A 12,703-nucleotide genomic window follows, 5' to 3' on the forward strand; every position below is an offset into this window, starting at 1 on the left:
TATTTGCGTGAGTGTGTGTGTGAGTGATTAACATTGCTGTAATTGTAGGATTAGTGGAGACCATTGTCAGTGAGATAAAAATGACTCTTACTGTCTCAAGAGTCAATGTTAATGGGGGTCAATTGGCTCAAAGTAGGAAGGAAAGAAGTAATTATTCAATTACTTATCATAATAATGAAAGATTCTCATTTGATTATGCTAATACTCTTGACACATTTTTAGTCCTGTGAAACATGGCTCAATAGCCAAAGGTCATCGGGGTCATTCCTGCGCTTTTATTTTGTCTCTGCAACTATTAAACATCTTTATATGTTGATTAATTTAGACAGCATACAAAATTTGATTGACTCAGGCAAAAGCGTTCTGTAACTTATATGTGCTTTAAGTTATTGTGCTGAACATTAACAGCGGCAGCTCAGTTACTATCATGTGCTCCTGTATAGCTTAATGATAGAGCATTGCGTTAGTAGCGCAAAAGGTTATAGGTTCAAACCCAGGGAATACACATACTGGTTAAAATGCAATGCAAGTCTGGGTCTTTCAAATGCATGAATGTAAATGTCATTTAGTGCATATAAATATCCCCATTAAATATATTACCAGCCCCCTCCGTGAAAAAATATAAAGGGCTATCCTAGATTGTACATTTTGGATAAAGTTTCATTTCTTTAGGCGAGATTGATTTAATTCGCTGATGTCAAATCATAAAGATTTATATATATATATATAAGATATGTCAATGCAAGATGTTTTTAAATTAAGGCAGATAAAATATCAATTTTAGCCTGTCACTAGAATAAGACCTGTCTGGAAAACCGCCCCATAATGTTGCAGTTCCAGATTATATTCCAAGCCAACTGGCATTTACTCTTAAATCAATTTTTACTATCTTTTGGGTTCAGCAAGCACTATTTCTTGAGTACGCATCTCAGTGGTTCTATTTGTTTAAAATCCCCTCTCTGAAGCTAAAAAAAGTCAAAATTCGGTTTGTTTAAAAAATACAAGGTAGTCTTTTGCATTGTACACCATATATGTAAGGTGGTGTGTGTAAATTTTAGCAGCAACTAGTGGTGAGATTTCAAACTGCTACCAACAGCTCACCCCTCAATTCAAAACGCATAACATGTTGTCGTCTGAAACTATGTTGGGACGAAATGTGCTTTGTTGATAAGTTTGTCCGTTAAGGGCTACTGTAGAAACATGATCGCAACTTCTATGTAAGGGGACCCGCAGTGTACAGTATGTAGCTAAAAACAGCTCATTCTAAGATAATACAAACAATACAATTCATTATGTAAGATCTTTATACACCACCGATAGTCTACAACAACACCAGAAACACAAGAGTAAAGCATATCTTTATTCTTTGATAATATTTTATCTTCTTTTGTTTTAATCCAGCTTAAATTCTTAAATCTCCCATTTTGCTCAAGGGCACTGGTGAAATAAGCTGTCCATCACACACCAAACAAGAGTGCTTTGAAGTGTCCACACAACAAACTGTGGACGCTGCCTGTCAAACAGGTGGACACCTTAGACACCAAACATCTGGAACGGTCTCTTTTAATTCTCCGGCTGAGCTAGTTGCTAGCAGACGGTCCGTATAATAGACGGGGGTATCGAAAGACCTCTAATGTTATGTGTACATGCATACCACAAACACACACGTCCGCTCTACCCATTGTCTGTCACGACAAAATGGATTTTTAAATCAAAGAAAAATGATGAAAGACAAGTCAACCATCTGGGAGCTAACCTCCCCGCTCCTTCTCTCTCGCCCGCCCTCTGCTGCTACAGTATACAGTACCTTCTCTCTTTTCTGGACGATGCTTGCCGAGCATTAATTACACGCGCCAAGGCCTTGTGTGTTTGGAGTGAACGGCCGCCAAAATTCCATCTGACTCTGTTGGTCACGAAAACAGGCCTGGTGGGTTCCAATGATAACAGGGTGAGCGCCTGGGCGGAGAAAATAGGGTGGGATGACAACTGGAAAGAGGAATAATGGTGAATAAAGATAATAGTATTTACAAGGCACATCAGAAAACTGATACTTTAGTCAAAGACTTGTTGAGAGATCAACACATTTCCTTTGCTCTTAATACCAACATTCATCTTTTTAATGTTGACTGAAGTTTTATCCTAATGGAGTTTCAGCTAAATTATGTGCCAAATATAAAGTAGATGACATACATCTTTTTTTTTCGTATTACTGTACTGTATTACTGTACTTTGAAGAAAGCTCCACCAGCAAGGCTACACACCATGTTTCATTTAAATCCTAGATATCCCGTAGCATTATCTCCCTTTCTTCTTTGAATGAGCTGTCAACCTTTATCCAATCTGTTGAAATCATCGTAACTTTCAAGAAACAGCTGCACACGCACATTTTCCATAAACACTTGACTAATTCACAACCATAAACATAAGTACTTACAATATCTCATCTTTACTTAGTCTACATACCGTATCTCACTTCTGCTCTAGACTGAATATTAATCTTGCAGTGTACATTTATTGTTGGCTCTTATAATAAATTGGTTGTATATTTCACTTGTACGTTGTATAAAAGTGTCTGCTAGATAAATAAATATAAATCATTAATTATATTTAAACGGTTAATATGACAATAACAAAAAAGGTGGCCTAGTCATTTTTTTTACATAGAAGGAACCTGTTTTTAATGTCTTGCCTATAAAAATAAAGGTTAAAAAAGAAAGAAGGATAAAGTCATAAAATGTGAATATTTACCTATTATTATTATTTTATTAATGTGATAATTTTTGCATTTTAATGCACTTGAGTAATACAGAATCAGGTTTTTTCTTGTCTCAGAAGCTTTTGTAGAAATGCATTTGCATTGATCTTGTGATTTCTGTGCTTTGAGACAAAGCATTGTTGTTTTAAAGAAGTGAAAAATGTGAGATGAGTACAAATCGCTCCAGAGCCAAACTTTCATATAACTAAACTTTAGAATGAAGTCACTTTTAAGTACATTTTGACAGTTACCTTTTGGAAAAAAGTTTTTTTTTATTATATCTAGACCTAAAGAAAGAAAGTCAGATAGGGGCTTCACCAAACACTTTAAAAAGACTGCAGTTGAAGTCAGTAAGTCTTGTTGTTATGGACTGTTGCATTTTGCTGTCTCATGTTGGGTAGATAACATGAAGTCGAGACAGAAAGTCTTAATCCTGTGTGGGCTACGACAACAGCCTGGAGGCAAAACTTGTTGGACAAACTTGTCAAGTGATGAGACATTTTGCATTTCAGGAGGACAATCTGCACCATAAACATTTTCACAAACAGCCTAGGATTATATAATGTTATAGATTAGCTCACTAGAACTTAACATATTCAACATTAATTCATAAAGGCTGATATATAATTAAAGATCTTAAAATGATGGTTGTTGTAGTATACAGAGCAATCTTGTGTTAAACTTGTAGTGACCAACATCCTCCCTAGAATACACAGACAGGTAATACAGATGTTTTATAAATACTCTAAATAACCTAAACAAAGTAAAAAGTTTTTCAGCATCACGTTCGACTGGAAACTACAGTTTATTGAACTATCAGCTCATGGGTTCAGAAGTCAATGAAATGCATGCCGAATCCACACTGCTGTCACATTTCGAACAACAGCAAAGGCCACTGAAACAATTTTAACCATGACTGGCATTTTAAAAGCCACAAATCACCAATTCCATTGAGTCGAAGGTTAAGTTCCAAAAAACAATCAATATCCATGTTGCTTTACATAGTCCAGATTGTTTAAAAGGGTGCAGAGGCTGCAACACAGCCCTTACCGCAACCGCCTTTGACATTTAACAGAAATTAACTTAACATATTAGAGCATGCTTGTCCAAAAAGGATTTTGGTCTCCATCAGGTGCGTTGGCGGCACACATCTCACATAAGGTCAGAGACTCGGAAGGAGGTGAATACATATCAGACAGGAACAAAGGAAACAGGCAGGATATATTTTTCTTTTCATGGTATCTTGGAGCAGGGGCATCTTAAGTGGTAAAGGGTTACATAGGGCCCTGTGTCATTATATAATTTAAGAGTTTTGTTGCAAACGACATAACTCCGTTTTAAAAAATTTTGTCAGAACATGTTTATCATTATGTTATCATGTTATTTTTTATGTTATATTTACATTATGTTATATTTTTTATGGTGCTACTTACAGTAGCTGTATTTTTTAAGTTATGAAGGTTTAAATCAAAACAAACCAACTGCAGTTGAATTGATAATAATTGGAATGCACAACCAAAAAATGAGATTTCTGGAAAAAAAACTGAGTTATCTCGTTTTGCAATGAAACTCTTCAATTATTGTTAATGTTATTATTTTATATCTGTGCAATCTGTGTGATAATTATGCAATATTTGAAGTTCTCTGCTTCTTTGACACGCATCCAGACGTAGACGCCTCACACCATGAGCGCAGCATGCATTGATGCACACGACATGATTTCATTGGTTGTCTAGAAACTATGCAAAGAGCGCATTGGCTGTGAGGGAGAGTAGAGATTGCACAAACTCGATGGATGGAATGGAACAGGGGAGTTTATGAGTGTTCTGGTGTTGAAAAACGCATACTCACGCCACCGCTGCATATGATGTCGAAACAAAAATCTTGCTATCAGAAAAGAAAGGATAGGGAGAAGAGAAAAAGAAAACAAAGTGAGTGAAAACAACTCCTCACAAGTTTCTTTCTAAAGAGAACAAGTGAGGCAAGCACTGCACCATGTCGATCTGTTTTAGTCAGTGCTACCATGTAAAGTAAAATAAAGTTTTATAAAGTACTGTGCAAAAGTCTTAGGCCACCATCACCAGCATTGTTGTTTAAGCAAAGTCTTAATGTCCATCCATATTTATTTTTCACTCTTTTTATTAAGATACAAACAGAAAATACAGGAAATATGTACACAAAATTAAAAAAAATTTTTAGAAACTAAATATCTTCTTCAGGCATCAGTCAGTGTTTAGTGTGACTTCTCTTGGCACGAAACACATCTTGAGCTTTTTTGAGGAGACTGAAGTCCTGAAGTCATTCGATTAAATTAGAAATTAGGATTTAATTTCATTTAGGTTTAAGAGATCCTGCAGCTGCCTGCTATTGCTCAAGTGGAAGGGGAGTTTACCCTTAATACTTGACACTTTAGCTTATACATTTATACATTTACATTTAATAAATACACATTTAAAAAATACTGCAATGTTTTACACCACAAATGATGTCATGTTTATTTGTAATGTTCAATGTTTAATTGTATATAATAATAAAACACAGTTCATTTAAATATTGTTAAAATGCAATTTTTATGTCTAAAAAGATACCGAGGTGCTCTATCTATTTTAAAGTATAGGACAAATTATGCCAACAATATGATTTCCAGTGCTGGTGCATTGAAATGAATGCAAATAACACTTTGTTATACTATTCTATACATGATATACAACTTTCTTACTGCTTACTGCTATATATAGTAATTCACAAATGGTAACTAAATCAATGAATCATATGTCCTGTGTATGGTAATAAAATGTTAATATACTTGTTATTACTATTAATTTCACATTATCATTTAAAAAAGTGATAAATGGGCTCCCTGGACACTATCTTTGCATTGGGCCACGGTTCTGTGCTACGCCCCTGCTTGGAGGCTGGTCCTTTGCTTTGTTATATATATATATATGTGTGTGTGTGTGTGTGTGTGTGTGTGTGTGTGTGTGTGTGTGTGTGTGTGTGTGTGTGTGTGTGTGTGTGTGTGCGTGTGTACCTGGTAATTATCACGTTGTGGGGACCAATTGTCCCCACAAAGATAGGAATACCAGTGTTTTTGTGACCTCGTGGGGACATTTTGATGTCCCCATGAGGAAACATGCTTATAAATCAAACAGAATGATGTTTCTTGAAAATCTAAGGTAGTAGAAAGGTTTCTGTGATGGTTGGGGTTAGGGAATGGGGTAGGTAAGGGGAATAGAATATACAGTTTGTACAGTATAAAATGCATTACGTCTATGGAATGTCCCCACAAAACATGGAAACCAGAATGTGTGTGCGTGCGTGTATGTTTAAGCCAAACTTTTTTCTATACTCTGTAAAAAATATTTTATGGTGGATAAAAAAAAATGTATGTCACTTTTCAGGCGTTATACTTTGACTAAATCTACTACATCACCCAGAATGTTATAATTCTCTTGAGAGGTTCTTATCCCCAGGAAATGACTTATACTTGACTTCTTTTAATATCTGGTTTTTCACCTGCCAAACACTACATGGAAGCCAACCCCTTATATCAATATTGTGTGAGCCGAGAGCCACTGTTGAAAGAATAAAACCTAAGAGCAAGGAGGAAACAGCAGGAATGGTCATGTATCAATATAAAGGTCTAAAGTTTGGTTTGAACCTTAGATTTGAGTCTAAGAAAGGAGGTATTTGCTTTCTTCAAAAACCTAGTGCACACTATAGAGAATTATTCAAGGTATTACACTATACTTTGCACTCTCAACTGGAGACTGCTCCAAAAGGTAGGCTTGGTTTTAAAACAGAGATAGAGAGATAAAAGAGAAATGCAAAGGAAGACAGAATACAGTAAAATATTAACCAGAAAGTTCTCAAGAATAATATTTTCTACAAAAGTGCACTGTAGGACCCCGGAACAGCCTATTGTAGTTGTTCTTTGAAGTGTGGTCTCATCCAAAGACAGAGACCTCCAGTGCGGACATATATCACACTAACCTATGGCTCTTCCAGATAAACTAAGCCCCAAATTTACATTCCTGCTTTCTTAGTAGCTGCACATCCAGCAAATTAATCAGAAAGTAAGAGAGGTTAGAAAGAAAAGACACTAAACTATCTTCAGTGTTTCCTGCATTAGTATCTGCAAAAATAAGCAGAGCATTCAGATTACAACAAGCAGCTCTCGGATGTGATTTGATAAATAACTCTTCTGCAGAGGTTCTTGCAAATATTTTTCTACTATGCAGTAGCACATCTGCTCACTTTAAGTTCATTTTTAAATGTGCTACCAGTACCCAAATCCATAAAATACATTTTTAGTCACACATACTGTACACTTAAATTCTTCATATTTCCCTTCTCTTTCCCATTTAAACACACATTCCCTCTCTATTCCCAGTAGGGAATGATTGGCAGCTGACAAACTTCAGATGACACTGCAAGATTAGACTCTAGATCACACTTGAACTCCGGCATGTTTTCAAATCAATCCAATAGACAATCAAATCATACAGGACTGTCCAATGATTGCCATGAACTCTGGGTCTGATGACACTGGCCCAGGAAGATGGAAAAGAGGGATTTTAATTTGGCAAAGGTGAATAGGTTAAAATTATGAAAACATATACAAGCATATCATTTCAAATGTCTTTACATGGTTTGTGGATGAATTGAGATTACTATTTATAAATCTTAACCCTAACCAACCTCAAACGTCTCTTTTTATTACACTGCAATCTAAAAACTTTATTTCAATCTTTTATGGTTGGTAACCAAATGTTTAGGTTTGAAAAATATTGTGATAATGTGACCCCCACCCACATAAAACAAGTAGTTTGCCTTTGAATCTCACATGTGCCAGAGTTTATTCTTAATTAAAGGTAATACATACACTGTTAGATGTCGCTGTAGATTTAGCAGTACTTTACTGTAAAAATCCACAGTACTATACTGTATGTGTACATTACAGTACAGTACTGCAGTTCATAATGCATTCTGGGTAAATTTGTTTGAGCGGGAAAATTTTACAGTATATTTTGGTCTTGATGTAACCTTGCTGTAGCCATTGCTGTAATGTGCCAGGTGTACTTGCAATAATCAGAGAAAGTGCGCCAGAGTCAAATCACACAGACAGCACAACTCCTGGCTGCAGCTGAAGGAGGACGATTGATTTCTGGCAGTTCGGTAAGTTTGAAATATTTCTGTTTCATGAAAACTTAATTTTTAATTTAAGAATGTTGTCAATAGTTTGTCACAATATTGTTTTAAACGTGCAATGAGAGAGAAAAACGGTCGCCAAGAAAGTTTCAATCTCCCCCAGAAAGTAAGCTTACACACAGATGTCTACCGCTGCTTTAACTCGCTTTACACCAGTGGTGTAGTCTACGTGATACGCAGGTATACGCCGTATACCCACTAGAAATTGTCAAGGATTTCCGTATACCCACTAAAAATAGCGCGAGGATGCGTAACAGCATGGTTTTGTGACATTTTTAAAGTTTAGTCATAATATAGATGTGAAGCATTGAACATTAGCATGCTACACTTGCTACTTTAGCGGGTTGAAATACATATTAGGCTATATACTATACTTCATGCCGAACTGCGCGATCCGATCGGCGTATGAATTTCTATGAAATCAGATTACTATAGTGACGCGAAAGTATCTGGGGAGCAGACTGGCGAGTGACAGCAAAGTACCGCGAGAGAGACTCCAGTTATCACATAAAGAGATCTGCTTTGACTCGCTCTCGCGGTACTTTGACATCACCAAGAGGTCTGCTTAGCGCCAAATGAAGTCGAACCTGCAGTGTAGCTGCTCACGCGACACTGTAAACAAGCAGTCCAGAGAAGTGAACGAGTGCTGCAACATAAAATCCATAGAGTTTACAACGCACATGTGAGTAAACAACATTTAAATCATCAGTCCAGTTTATTACTTTATATGAAGGTAAGGCTCAAAATGCAATAAAATAAGCCCGTGATTATACCCTGATGGTTTTTAGCTGCCTTCAGCATGTTTGCTTGTGCTTCACAGTGTTAAACTTCCCTTCTCTGTGTTCATTTATGTATACGTTCAAGATGTATATGATCTTAAACTTCTGTTTGGTTTGGGTGTCTTATATTAGGCTACATGATGGTCTTGTAATAATAATTAAGTATAAGCCTATTTTCATTTTTAGACAATGCTTGTATTATATGCAAAAATAAGCTTTTATATCAATGACTATGCAAATTAGAGTTAATTCATGGTCATCTTAAATGTGTATTAATTAAAAACATTTACACCATTAAATTACACATGGTAATGTTATCAATAGTTGTCAGATAATAGCTATTGAAAGAATTGAATATTTTTTCTCCTTTAATGCATGTGTTAGCCACAGATTGAAGATTTATTTAATTTTAATTAACAGTTAAATAACTTTTGTCCCCGAGTTAGATGTTGATTAACACTAAACCAGTCTAAAAATCAGTCCAGTTTCCCCAGCTGTAAACCCATTGGCTCTAAAGTCTTTTTTTTTTCTTAAAAAAGAGAACACATTCAGTTTATGTGTTTATGAGTACACTTTCAGAATGCACATGAATATCTATACTGTATGCATCTGTGAGTGTGGTGGTGCTTATGAGGTGTCGCGCTAGGATGAGTAAGCATAAGGGTGAGAGGGAAAAATCACAGTATACTCACTACAAAAATCTAGACTACACCACTGCTTTACACCTTATATTAATGAATATAGGGTTGTTTTAACTAAATTATGAGGGTTTTGGTGAGTTTATATTGTGTTGAAAGTGTGGTGACAATGAAACTATTTTTAACAAAATGGACAAAGACAACCCGCCAGCGCGGTCTTGCGGTCCCAGCATAACGGTCGTTTATCTCGGCGTTTCATCCGTTCAGTTAGCGTCAGAGAAAAGTATTAAGTTCGACTGTTTGGCAAGGCTGACTCGTGGTTGTAAACAGACAGGACTTGACACGCCGTACACATCATACTGTAGTACCGCAGTCCTCCTCCACAGAAGTGAAAACAAGAAACCTCATATTTAACTGGATACATGCATCGAACTCATCGCAGCTTTAACTTCGACCAAATATCATTCAGACCTGGGCTCATCTTAATATCAGATGAACGAAAGGCATTGCCGCGCTTATTGTTGTTGTTATTATATTACGGTATATCAGCAAAAGCAGAGAATATCTTCTCTTAAGCGTTTTACACGCCCAGTAAGTTGTCCAATACATTTTTATGGCATATTGTTTCCACCACTTCAGATGCATTACATGCAGTATATATAAGTTTCCAAAACGCATCAAATCAATGCACGAAAAGAGAATGGGCTCCGCATTTACGTACCTTTGTCTTCTCGTCTCTGTCATCTGATCCTTCATCTCTGGATGTAAAATAGTCCATAATAACATCGTGTAGGAAACTGGCATCACCATGATTGCTCAGATTTAGGCGATCATGTTTATCTTTAAAGTGAGCAGCTAGCTACTAACGTTAACTTGTTAAAAAAACTTTGCGTGAAATAGTGTTACACCGCAGCCGGTCCGGGTTAAACATTAAAGGGACAGTCTTTTTACCTTGTCACTATAAATCGCTATTTTCTGCACTAAACGAGACATTTTCAGAGATTTTCTGTAGACAAGATGTTATAATTAAAAAAAAGACTTATTTAGATATTTATATATAATATATAATATAACAACTAATATATATATATATATATATATATATATATATATATATATATATATATATATATATATATATATATATATATATATATATGTGTGTGTGTGTTTTACAACTGACTTAACACTTACAGTAATGTTTTATTTGTTAGCATAGCATGATATTAGATTTAAACACTTAATACATTTTTAAATCAATCACTTTGTCTCTGTTTACATTAGTTAATGCACAATGAACATTATCAAATATTATTAATGTTGTAAAATATATTGTTCATTGTTAGTTCATATTAGCTAAGGCATTACCAAATGTTAAGGAATAAACTCTTATAGTAAAGTGTTACTAAATTTTCTTTTACCATTTCCTTCACAATGTCTATTTATTTCTATGGCTAACAGATTTTGTAACATTTGTCTTTTTTACAGTCTTACCATTGCTTGTAAGCTGGATTGGGTAAGATGGATCATCTTTAAAGGCACCAGGCAAGTACATGATGTACAGTTACAAGTCATGTATTTTTTCGACTGCAATATTAAATGCTTTCACGTCACATGCAAAATTACACAGGAATGTGGCTGACTTTTTATTTGTAGTTTACATGAGTGTCCTTGCACTTTATCAGGAGTTAAGGCAGATGTGGAGGCACAACGGGTGACACCAGACACACCCAAGCACATTATGTTCGGTAAGTTTGTACTTTACCACTACAGCTTCTTTAAATACCCATGTATACACTCATTCACAATTCCCACACACAACACTGTAACACGACCATACACAACATGTACACAATTGTCTTAGTTTGCCATGTAGAAATATACAAACAGAAATATTCAGACTTTGGTTATAAGAAATTTAATTTAATAATTGTATTTATTTAGCAGAGGTGTCCCTGGACTTTATTGACAAAATATTTTGTTTTCAGAATAAAAAGTTGTGTCCAAATCAGTAACAATTGTACTTTCTGTTCAGGACATTCAATCATGACAGGATCCAGGTGGATGCTGTCCATTGAGAAAAGAGTTTGTTCAGCGGTAAGTGAATCTTCTGTATTTTAATGTAATTAGGTGTGGAACAGTAGAATAAGAGTAAAAGGTTTCAGAATAGGAGTAAGTTCAAGGCTGAGTTTAGTTTTTTAAGAATCTTTTTCTATCTTATATTTGTTGACTTAATGTTTATGATATTTCTAACAGGTTTCTGGATAGAATTAATTCCAAAGATGGGAAAAAGGGCACATCCAGACAAGGAGCAAGCAAAAAGACAAGGAACTTGGTGCAGAGAAAAGCTGTGGCCATTAACCCCCATGTGAACAGCTTCATGCAGTCCCTGATTGAGTTCGAATGGACGACTTCAAAGTAAAGGCCACTGTGGTCTGTCTGCCACAGTTTAATGCATTTATTTTTAGTGTTAAATGAAATTCAAGTAGAATATTTAAAACTATGGGCCAGTGTTGTTTTTACCACAGTGAAATGTTACCTTTTAGTCGATGATGGACTTTAAACTGAAAACTTCAAACTATGGAACAGTGTTCTATTTGCCAGAGTTAAATATGTTACAGCAGGGGTCTCCAAACTTGTTTATACTTGTTGATTTTATTTTATGTTACTTGATTATATGTTTATTATTGTTTAAAATCTTGTTTTAAATATGTTTGTTTCAATTAAATGTTTTTTTTAAATAAAATTTTGATACAAACATTGCTTGGATTGCCTTTTAATTCATTATGTTTTAATTTAGCATTTTTACCATATTAATAACTATAGATTTAAACCTAAATCTCTAGCTATTTTATATAATATTATTGTATTAATTGTAATAAGTAATAAATAGTATTTATGGGTCAATATAGACATTACAGTAAATTACTGTAAAAATAGACTACTGTAATAAAATATTGTAAAATTACAGTACAGTACTGCTTTGTAACTATACAGTACTAGTTTGTGTACTGTAAATGGTATTACAGTACAGTACTGTAAAACCAAAATACAGTAACTTACTGGCAACCGTGCTGCCAGTACCGTACTGTAAAAATACAGGGAAATCGTTAACAGTGTACAAAATACTCACTGTTACAGGTAAGTCAGGTTCAAACATTATTGACTGAATATTTTAAAATGATCTCAGATGCAGTTCGCATAACAATTCGCATTTGTGTTCTCATTTGCATCCAGGTCATCTCTCTTGTGAACTAAATTTATGGGATAAATATTTCACCAAACGTATTGTGGTCACAGATCAAAAAAATTAAATGAAC

At 35.1% G+C, this 12,703-nt stretch overlaps 1 long non-coding RNA gene across 2 annotated transcripts; it reads left to right on the forward strand.

The window, feature by feature from the left end:
• Nucleotides 1-7,641: 7,641 nt before the first annotated feature.
• On the forward strand, nt 7,642-12,487 carry LOC135782773 (uncharacterized). Of its 2 annotated transcripts, XR_010545479.2 has the most exons (5): nt 7,642-7,933; nt 10,872-10,928; nt 11,069-11,131; nt 11,419-11,480; nt 11,640-12,487. It is a non-coding gene; the product is annotated as an uncharacterized lncRNA (long non-coding RNA). The 2 variants fall into 2 exon arrangements; XR_012335142.1 differs by lacking the exon at nt 7,642-7,933 and having other exon boundaries at nt 10,582-10,928.
• Nucleotides 12,488-12,703: the final 216 nt, after the last annotated feature.

Source organism: Paramisgurnus dabryanus, chromosome 15 (genome assembly GCF_030506205.2).
Source record: "Paramisgurnus dabryanus chromosome 15, PD_genome_1.1, whole genome shotgun sequence".
NCBI lineage: Eukaryota > Metazoa > Chordata > Actinopteri > Cypriniformes > Cobitidae > Paramisgurnus > Paramisgurnus dabryanus.